This window comes from Rhinopithecus bieti, unplaced genomic scaffold (assembly GCF_001698545.2).
Source record: "Rhinopithecus bieti isolate Rb0 unplaced genomic scaffold, ASM169854v2 scaffold_26603, whole genome shotgun sequence".
NCBI lineage: Eukaryota > Metazoa > Chordata > Mammalia > Primates > Cercopithecidae > Rhinopithecus > Rhinopithecus bieti.
In genome coordinates this window covers 69,272-80,292 of record NW_016812252.1, presented here as the reverse complement: position 1 = coordinate 80,292, position 11,021 = coordinate 69,272, and positions in this window count along the sequence as shown.

The window sequence follows — 11,021 nt, the reverse complement described above, 5'->3', positions numbered from 1 at the left end:
AGGCCTCCAACTTTGTTCTTTTTCAGAGTTGTTCGGCTGTTCTAGGTCATTTGCTTTTCCATACATATTTTAGAATCAATTTGGCAAATCCTTTAAAGAAAGGTGTTGGGATTTTGATTGGTATTTATTGAATCTAGAGGTCCATTTGAGGAGAATTGCTATATTAACAATATTGAGATTTCCAATTAATGAACATCAACATTCTCCATTTATTTAGGTCTTACCTATTTTTGTTGCAAGTGTTCATAGATTTTTGGTTTTGCCAACTACCTACACTGCCTGTTTTTATGCAGGGACCTAGGAAGATTAAACAACTGTGCTCTCACCACTGCTGCCATCTTTCCTAAATCTCTTTTACTAACTTCTTGAAAACAGTGCTTAGTTCATTAATTTTTATTCTCTTTTTTATTATAAAAAATAGGCATTTGTGGCTATAAGATTTCCTCTAAGCACTGCTTTAGCTATATCTGGCAAATTCTGATGTATTTTTGTTGGCATTCATTTCAAAATATTGTCTTTTTTTATTGAGACTTCTTTGATCCACTGACTATTTTTAAAAATTATTTAATTTCCAAACATATGAGTATTTTTTGTTGTTGTTACTGATTTTAACTTAATTGCATATAGGTAGAGAACATGCTCATGATTTTAATACTTCTCAATTTGTTGAGACTTATTTTATGGTTTAATATATGGTCAATTTTGTCTTTTTTTTGAGTACTTGAAAATAATTTTTATTCTACAGTTGTTGGGTGCAGTATTGTATATGTTCATTAGTCAAATGTTGTTAAAATGTTCTTTATCCTCAAGCATTTTTCATCTGATTGTTTTTAAGTTACTGATTATTAAATCTCTCACTTTGAGAATTTATCTCTTTTCCTTGTAGATTTACCTAAATTTGTTTTATATGTTTTGAATGCATATTATTAACTGCACACACATTTAGAATTGTTTTATCTTCCTGATGAATGGAATCTTTTGTCATTGTGAGCTGGCTCTCCTGTTTTCTAGTAATGCTTTTTGTTTTAAGGTTTTCACTGTCTGATGTTAGTATAGCTACACTGCTTCTTTACGTTATTGATTGCAGAATATATCTTTTTCTATCCTTTTACTTATAACCTTTCTATTTTATTATATTTTATATGTTTCTCTTTTTAAACAGATTTGTTTAAGTTAAAAATACTTTTGACAATCTTTTAGCTAGAGTCTTTTAATTGGAGCATTTAGTCCATTCACACTTAGTGTATTTAAATCTACCATTTAATTATATGCTTTCTATTTGTCCTATATGACCTTGGTTTCTCTTTTCTCTCCTTTTTTGCCTTTCTTAACTTTCTCTTTTGGATTTAAAAAATTATTCCATTTTTCTGGTTAGTTTAGAAATCATGTACTTTTCTAGTATTCTCTTAATGGTTATCCTATAGATTGCCATGAGCAGTGTGCATTTCTTTTGTCCCCAGTGCTTGGTATGGCTGAGTTCTTAATCAACAATCTGTGTTTTGCTTGCAGTGTGTGTATGTGTACTGACTGCAGTCACTGTGGAGCTTTCTTTATGTCAATCTGATGGCCATTTCCCCAATCATTTCACCCCTGACAGTACTGGCCATTCAAAGCTGTCTGTGTGGCAGATTTTAATGAAGGAGTTAGTCAGGGGAGAGAAATTGTATCTTGAGGAAACAGAGAAAACAGCTTCAAGTGGAATTTTTGACATCTTTACTCTTGAAAGACCCTTGATTATTATAACCTTAGGAAATTTTTCTCTGGTTTCCTCAACTCTTCTTTTTATCTCATCCCAGACACAGAAACCATGTCTAGAGAGCCTCATCTTTATTATTAAACTGCCCATTTATAAGTATTCCTAAAAAAAGGTAACAGTGATCACTGAGTGTTTACTATGTGCAAATCAATCAATGGGTCAATGAACAAATATTTATTGGGTTTCTACTTTATGCTCAGTACTTTCTAGGCACTAGAAAGTGCAGTGCTTATTGATTCCCATGTATTATCTGAATTAATCCTCACAGTAGCTGCATGAGATAGGTACAGTGATTATTCCTTTTGTGCAGATAGGGAAATTGAAGCTTAGGGAGGTTTAGTTCCCTAGGCCAACACAGTTCTCTTCCGTATTTTGAAGTAACATGTTTTCTTTCTACAATATACTGGAATCAAATGAGATAATGTCTGTAAACCATCAAATCAAATTTGCTCAATTAATGTTAGTTCTTTGTAAAGTGAGACAACAACAACAACAACAACAATCACAAAAGGAATAAAACATGAAGACTATTGTAGCCACTTGATTCTAATAATTTAACCAATTGTCTTCAGAACAAAGCAGGAAATAAACAAATAAATACATACCCCAGTAGCTCTACAAACCTTTAGGGTGGGGATGCAAAGGAGAAGAACACACAGCCTCTAGTCTGGAGGGCAGAACTTCCAGGCCAGCCCCCTAATGGCAGTGGGACACTTATTGGATGCTCGGCCCTGAAAGCTAGCTCTGCTTGCATGTTCTCATGTAATCCTGAGAACAACCTCCTGCAGCAGGTTGTATTTCCTTTCAGATTAAGAATCTGAATCCAAGAGTGTCAGTCACTTGTTCCTCCTCCTGTCCCGTAGGCCCCGTAGAGATCATTTTGATTGGGTTTTTCCAAATGCTCATCCACTCCTGTGCCTGCAGTCAGTCTGCAGGCTGGAGCTAGGCTGGTTTGAGGAGCTGCCTTGGCCACTGCCAGGTGAATGGGTATGCAGACAGAGTGTCTTTTTGGACAGGAAAGGGCAGTGGACAAACCAGCCTTTTGAGGTTACTGGGGGCCTGAATGAACCGGTTGTTTGAGTGCATCCCTGGGCTCTTCCATGCAAGCAGAGCCATTTAATACCTAGTGAACCTGGTCCATAACTAGGACCATCCCATTGTCAAGGTAGCTTTGGACTTGGAGATGAAATTCCCTGTGGAAAGCAGGCTGACCTGCCTACCTGCCATGAGCTTCCAGATCCCAACCCCAGCCTCTGGGGCTTCCTTCTCTCACAGCCCTGGTCCCTGTGCTGCCATCATCAGACTAACTTTCACTTCTTCCTTCAGACTGTGGGCTCCTTGGGGGCACAGGCCAAGTTGTCGTCATCTTAGCATGGGGCCTGGAACTGGCCAGGTCAATGTTTTTCCCATGGACTGAATGATACTGAGCTCTGGTCCTGTGTCCTGAAGATGCTTTATGTTCCCAGCTTGGCCTCAGACTTGTTGAGGTTTCAACAGCCCCTCGGACATTCAGCAGCCCTGCCCTGACCCCTCCAGCCTCTCTGGTCCTAGAGTCAGCACCATCTGGCACTCTGTTTCTCTAAGCCCAGGACTTTCACAGATTCTGCTTCTTCAGCTTGTGTGTAGCTGTCAAGGCCTCTCTGACCTCAACTGGCCCCACAGTCTTCTCCACTCTAACTTGCTTGCTTTTCAAACCCCAATTCTCTAAGCCAGACTCTTCTTGGATCCTCAATTTTTTCTTTTTTTTTTTTTGAGACAGACACTGGACTTTTACCCAGGCTGGACTGCAGTGGCGCTATCTCGCTATCTCGGCTTACTGCAAGCTCCGCCTCCCGGGTTCACACCATTCTCCTGCCTCAGCCTCCCCAGTAGCTGGGACTACATGTGCCCGCCACCATGCCTGGCTAATTTTTTGTATTTTCAGTAGAGACGAGGTTTCACCGTGTTAGCCAGGATGGTCTTCATCTCCTGACCTCGTGATCTGCCCGCCTTGGCCTCCCAAAGTGCTGGAATTACAGGCATGAGCCACTGAGCCCGGCTGGACCCTTAATTTTTTTACTAGCCCCTTTTGGGCCCGTGTATAACCTGGTCCAATCAGCTGGGACTGGGCTGATGAGGCCATGTGGCAGCCCAGGCAGCAGAGGATCTGTGCAGACCAAGTCCCACAGAAGGGCATGGAGTGGGCAGGCTCAGTGATCTGCACCTCTAACCCACTGACAGCCCTCTGCACATGGACGTGGGACTGGGCTCCTTCACCAGCCTAGACTCTGGGAGTGGTAACCGCATCTCATTTACATCTGGATCTTCAGTGCTTAGCACAGGGCCTGGAGCACAGCAGATGAGTAGCCTGAAAACCATGGCAGTGATATAGATTCCTGCATGGTGGGCTGCAAGCTCCTCGAAGACCCAGATTGCTTCCTGAAGCAGAAATGCCTGCTTTGACTGTGCCCACCTGACCGTAGGCCGCCAGGGGCCAGCTCTGATCTGCACTGCTTAGGCCTGGGCACTTTCTATAAATGTCAAAGTGGCAGCTGTTGCTCAGGAAAGTCTCATTGCTTGAATATTTCAAAGCACTCAGAGCGTCTCCCAATTCTTCCCCTGCCTGTGACTGCATGTTGGAGCACAGAGAGGGTAGACAAAAGACCTTCTGCCCATAGCCCCTGCTCACTTTAACAGGCAGCTTCTGTCACAGATCCTCCCCTTACCCTCCTAGGAGTGCTACCTAGGGGCCATCTGCAGGGAGGGGAGGGGAGTGCATCTGTGCTCCTAGAAGAGCACTCCTGTCCCCTGGTCACCATCATACCAGCAGGGAGACCTTTTCAAGCACCTGCAGCTGCTCCTGGGTGGTGGTTACTTGACAGAGTCCCTCTGAGCTGGACCTGGGAAAACTGTAGATGTCATGGAAAGGCCTTTGGTACTGTACCTTCCTGATTCTTAGGATCTGCAGATAGTGGTCCTCTGAGGGACTGAGGGTTCATTGTCATCCCCTCCGAGGGGATTTGGATGGAGAGGAATGGGATAGTGTAATGGAAAGGATCAGAACAATCAAAATTTGAACTGGGGCCCTGGGCAACTAGAGCACACCCCTCTCAGAGCCTCAGTTTCCTCCCTAAGATTATCTTGAGGACACAGAAGTGTTTTGAGTTTTGTAAGGCTGTGTCCTAAGGTGGAGTGGGGGTGGAGCACCCTGCATTCCTAGAGTTCAGAGGTCAGTAAATTAGTCTGGGAAAAGGGGAGTGGGGCTCTTCTCTTGGGACAAGGGAGGGGCCCTCTCTGAGTCCCTTTACTTAAACTGTGAACTCCCCTCAGAGCGGGTGTGATCCGTTGTGGGAGCCTGGTCTGAAGACCCAGGAGTGGCAGGACCCAGGATGGATCACAGTGTGCTCTGGGGGCACACACTGTGGGACTGGCCACTGCTGGGTCACAGACCCTCGGAGCTCTGGGTAGAACCTGCAGACAAAAGGGTATCCCAGCGATGTAAATCAGACCAGTATGCAAAAGTGGGTATCATCAACTTGCATATTGAGCACCTACTGTGTTCATCTGGAGAGAATGTTGGTACAGTGACAGGCTATAAGCACATGTGAAAAGCTATGAGCTGTATCAGGTAGTTGGCAGGTGTGGGGATGTGCAGGAGGATTCCAAGGGGAGGGGTGGTATGTGGGTGGAAGGGGCCACAGCTTAGTGGTGCTCTGCAGAAGCTGATTTCGGTGGGGGAATCAGGGAGGGGCAGAAAGAGTGTGCAGGGTCAGGAGGGTGCTTGCTGTGACCCAGGAACCAGATGAGGGGAGTTGGGTCAGGCCAGCAGCAGTGGGAAAGAGAAGGTGTGAGGAAGGAAAGGAATTTGAGAGGAGCAGGAAACCGGTCATGGTTGCCTGAGCAGAGGGAGCAGGGGCGAGGACCAAAAGAAAATTCTCACACGTTCTGTCAGGTGTAGGGAGAGAGATAGAGCTGACAGGACCAGGTAGGTTGGCCCCCAAGTGAGAGGTGGGATTGGAGCTGTGGGGAGAGCTTGCTCACGGACCAGAGAATGTCCTGCTCATCTCAGTACTGCTCATAAGGCAGCATGAACGCGAAGTCCCCCCAGATGGGGACACCATTTGGCAGAGTGGGACCACTCTGGCTTTGGTGCAGCCTTGCCACACCTCTCTCAGCTGTGTGACTTCAGGAGCAATCCTTAATCTTTCTGAGCCTGACTATATCAGCTCCCTCCACCTGACCTTGAGGTGGTAATTACAGCGGCTGTAGTCCAGTTTACCAAAAGAGGATGGATAGTAAGGAGCCATAGCTGGACTGACGTGGGGCAGTCCCATTTCACAGGCTGGAAAACGGAGGCCCTAAAACAGCCCAGCTCCCTTACACAGCTGGCCTTTGGGGCCTGCTGAGTCCTAGCTGTGAATCCTCCACAGGGATCCTCACACTGTGGTGCTGGAAGTGCCTGGTGGCCTTGTGGTGGCTGCTCCCACCTCCCTATCAGCTGTTAACATACAAATGCCCTAGTAAGGAAAATATTTTCATTCTTTTATTACAGCATTCTCAGGCCTGCTTAATCATATTTTTCTTTGTCTTTAAAAACAAGCTGCTGTGTGGTTTTCTATTTTCTTGCTGCTCTCCTAAGGACATTCTAGAACTGAACCTTGCTGTCTGGCACTTCATGCCTTTTTAATTGTGTCACTGTCCTCTGGCTACTTCACATGGGGTTAGGGTGGGCAGGTACTAAGCCCCTCCAAGTGCCTCACACCACACTCAACCTCACTTCTTTTCTGGGACAAAGGTGTCACCTCATTTTGCAGAGGAAAGTGATGTTCAGAGAGGTTAAGTATCCTGCTCGAGGTCACACAGCCTTTTTGATGAGAATTCAAGCCATTTTGATCTCCAAGCCAGGGATAAGTCTGTTAATATACCCACTCTGCCCTGATCTCTGGCACCAGCCTGCTGTAGTGACCTCAAGCAAGTCCCTTAAAGTCTTTCTGCCCCACATTCTCTGGATGTGACAGCCTATTGTGAAAACGGGAGAATGAGGATAAGAGTGACTGTCAACTGGCTGTGTGAGACATTGGTCAGTTTTCTGAAGAGCCTGTATATGCCTGCTGATGCTGTGGTCTCCCCAACCAGATTATTAGCATCCTCACACCCCTCGTATGACTTGACCCACAGAGGGGCTCAACAAAGCTGTGCTTGTGTTGGATTATTTTTGTTATTATTATTGGATCTTGATCTTATATGCTGAAGCCAAGTTGTGACTGATGGAAGAATCTGTAAAAGTGTTTGCTGGAAGCTAAGGGACTGCATGGGTGGGTGGGAAGGGGAGTTTCTTCACAGAAAGGAAGAGGAGGAACATGTTGCTGTGTGCTTGTGGCATGTGGCCTGTTGGGTCCTTTCGCAGTCCTTTGAAGCAGTTGATTTTACTGTCCCCCATTTTACAGATAAGAAAACAGCCAAGGTGACTTAAGGGCAGAGCGCCAGCAGGTATGGAGCCTGAATTTAAATGCAGGTCTGCATACTGCAACACCTGCGTTCTCTCCACCCCTCCTCTGGACTCCCATTTGTTCTCTGTCAGTGCCTGAGAAAGGGTGGGTGGGACTAGGAACTCACCTTCTGGTCCATGACCACATCCATGGAATGTGGGAGGAAGAGGTCAAATCACAAATCTTGGGGGTGAGGGAGAGACACATCCTTGGGGCTACTGAAGCCCCCCATATCCTTTGCATACCTTCTTCATCCCTGTTCTACCCAGTGGATTTGGAGGGAGTGGGCTTGGGATACCATCAGACAGCAAGAAACACGATTTGCAGGACTGTGTGGAGGTATCCAGGCCTGAGGGCCCTGCTCCAGAGCTGCCCTCCTCACTCTGTGGCTGGAATAAAATCCCTTCCTTGTGTGGCCTTAGCTTCCCTATCAGGGATCCCAAAACATGGAATCTGGTCATGCTGCTCAGTCCTTGGGTTGATTTCTCTGAGCTCCAGTTTCTCTGAGCATCCCTTCTGCTGTCCCCACATCCTGGTAGCCCCTCTGGAAGCTGAGACCTGGCCTTTCTGCCCATTCTCGTCAAACACCCTTGTCTGGAGACAGGCAGGACAATGGAGAGCCACCTTGTCCTGCTGTTGTCCCTGCCACAGAGCTGCTTATGTGTGACTGATGGGGTTGAGATGGGGCAGGAGTTCTGTGGAGGGAGTGGAGGGAAAGGGTTTTCTTTTTTTTTTTTGCCATGCACAATTCCTCCCAGCAACCTTCCCTGTCTGACCAACGGGGCCTCTAGGCTCTGCCCTTCACGTTGGGGTCTTCCCCCACCTCCAGCCCGTTGGTTTTGATATGGCTAATGACCAGCACTGACCACCATCCCAAGCTGGGAAGAGCAATTGGTGAAGAGTGTGTGAACTATCTACTTTCTTCACCCCTGCCCCTTTATCCTCAAGGTCTTTTGATTGTGAAGCAAGGCCCAAGGCCTTGACTGGCGAGATTAGCCCGGGAGGTGGTGGCTCCCTCCTGCTCTCTGTGGTGAAAACCAAGCACACTTCCCTAAAACCAGTGTTGGGAGCTGTACTGTAGCCTGTAATTACTGACATGAAGATCCCCACACACAGTCTGGATGGAGCCTGCCCTGGAAGCAGCCCCGGGCTGGGGAAGGGCTGAGTGTTAACAGGCCTGTGTTTGAATCCAAGTCGCCTGTGTCCTTTGACAGGTCACTCGGTTCCTCCGGCCACAGCTGCCCCTCTGTGAGATGAGGTAACACCGCTTACCTCTTGGTGTGGCTGAGGATTGATTGGGCTGATGCGTAAAAAATATGTAACACAGGGCCTGTCCTGGAGGTGATGTGAGGTAACAGTGAGGTGGATCTTCCATGTGTGGTCCCTCCCTTCGTGTGCCCCTGCCCAGCCTCTTGGCACCTCCTGTTTACTCCCTGAGCCCCCAGATTCTCACCTTTGCCCAGAGCCGCATTCAGGCTTGTCTTCCTCTTCCATGTGCCCGCATCCAGAACCCTCTCTTTCTTCTGCCAGGGTTCTCGCTCTCCAAGCCCTCCTGGCCAAACAAATTCCCACTAATGTAACTGGTAGTATCTTAGAGACTAACTCTCCTGTGGGCATTTTGTTTGTATCTTAGAAGAATTTTTGTTTTAAATCTTACTTTTCCCAACTTTGGGTCTGGCATATAGTAGGTGCTCAGTAAAAGTGGGTTGCCTGAATAAGTGAAAGAACCTAAGGAATAATGTCTAATGGTGGAATTTCAGTCTTGTCTTCATGCTTTCAGCCTCTCTGCAAACATTTACTTTGTGTGCTAGATACTGGAGATACGTTGCTGGATAAAATGGCCACAGTCCTTGCCCTTTGGAACTTCCAGTGTAGTGGGGACAATCAGAAAATAAGCAAACAAACACATTTTTGAGATTATTTATAAATTGTGATAAAATTCCTTGACTGAAAGAATATTGCAGATTCTATTATATGTTATGACAAGGGGTTCTAATTAAATTTAGGGGATCCTGATGCCACTTAGCGGTGGGATTTCAGAAGACCTTTCAGAGGAGCTAAGGTAAGATGAGATGGAGGCAGGGTGGGGCAGGGAAGATGGCTTAGGGGCCTCTTTGGGCTCTGTGACACTCCCTCTCAGGCCAAAACCTCCAGCCTGTGCCCCCGGGTTCTGCCCACACGGTGCTCCTGCCCTGGGAGCCCTCACAGTTTACTCTGTGGTCGGCACTGCAAGCTCCAGGGGCTAATGCCTAAACTCCTGGTGCAGCAGCAACCCCCACTGCAGGCTTCCCCGAGTCTCCAGGCTGCGAATTTCACCCTGGCCTGCCTGTGACCTGCCCAGCAGATGTCCATGGTGCTTCAGAGGAAGAACGGATTGTCCTCCACCCACCCAGGGTCTTTTTAAGCACTTGTCATGTCTGGCTTTGATTGCTGTCCTAGATAGCCAGATTCTAACCAGAGATCAAACCTCTTCGTTCCTGCCTATGTGGAGATATTTTAGACAACAGACCATTACTTGAAAATACATCTCTTCTCACCTTAGCATTTAGCCAGGGATCACTGGCAGAGTCTTTAAGACTGTCTCTCCCAGCCCTGAGGGTCAGGCTGCCTGCCACCTCTGCAGCACTGTTCGTCTGCCCTTTAGGCTCTTTCTTCTGTTTGTCTATCAGCCTGTGGCCATGTGACAGGCCATAGGAGATCTTCCAGCACTTTTCCTGTTCTTGTCTATGCTGCCTGTAGGCTCCTCTTTATGGAAGCATCACCCAGATTGCTTCCCATTTTCCTCCCTCAAGCCTTTGCTGGTCATCACATCTAAGTGGGTAGGACCTGAGCTTTGAAGCCAGATCTGGGTTCTAATCCTGTGTTGAGCACTCACTAGCCTTGCAAGTGGTAAAACAGGATAACCACATAATTTAGCATCTCAAGTAGAATCCTTTTGAGAGTGAATTTGACAGAGATAACAGGTATTAGACATGGCTGTCCTGGGCAGTGGGAATCTGTTCACCCTTCATTATGTACACAAAGGAGCAACAGCTTCCCCAGATAGATTTGGTTGGGGGCAGGAGCTGGTTTGGTCTCATCTGGCTTATGGTCCCTTCCTAGTGTCCTGTGCTGGTCACTGGGGGCTCTGAGCTGAGTGGGACTGGGCCCTTGCGCTCTTGTCCTTCACTCCATGCAGTGGGGTCTGGCAGCACCTGCGTAGGGCAGAGCAAGGTGGAAGAGCTGGGCTGAGAACCCAGCATGTGAGGCAGCCCCAGATGAGTACCCAGGTGCCCCTTCCTGCTGATAGAGAAGGAGGTAGGAGGGACTGAGTGGGGGGGCGTGAGCTGGGCTAACAGATATGCCGCTTGAGTCTGGTTAAGGGAGACTGGTGCTGTAGAGAGAGACTGAGGTCCTGCAGATCCCAGAAGCTGGGGACTGCTGTGCCTGCCACGTGCCACTTCAGACCCTTGGCCTTTTCCTCTTGTAGGGATCAGGTGAAAGCCAGACCAGCACTTGTTCCTGACACTAGGGGTCTGAAGCTGCTTCATCCCCCGCCTTCTAATGCAGTGGGGCTCCCTGGGTTTCCATCCTGGGCAGTGATATTCCCAAGGCCGAGGGCAGGCAGGGGGTTGGGCCTCAGTCTGGGTTTCAACCTGCTCAGCATCTGGGGGCTGTGCCCAAGGCCCAGGGCTCACTCTGACCCCTACGTCTGGAAGCAGGGCAGAGCGAACCTGATCTCAGGGAGTTATCAATGGAAGAAGCAGCCACCCGAGATTGTGGGGGAGAGGGCAATGGGACCAGCTGGCTTCTCCCAG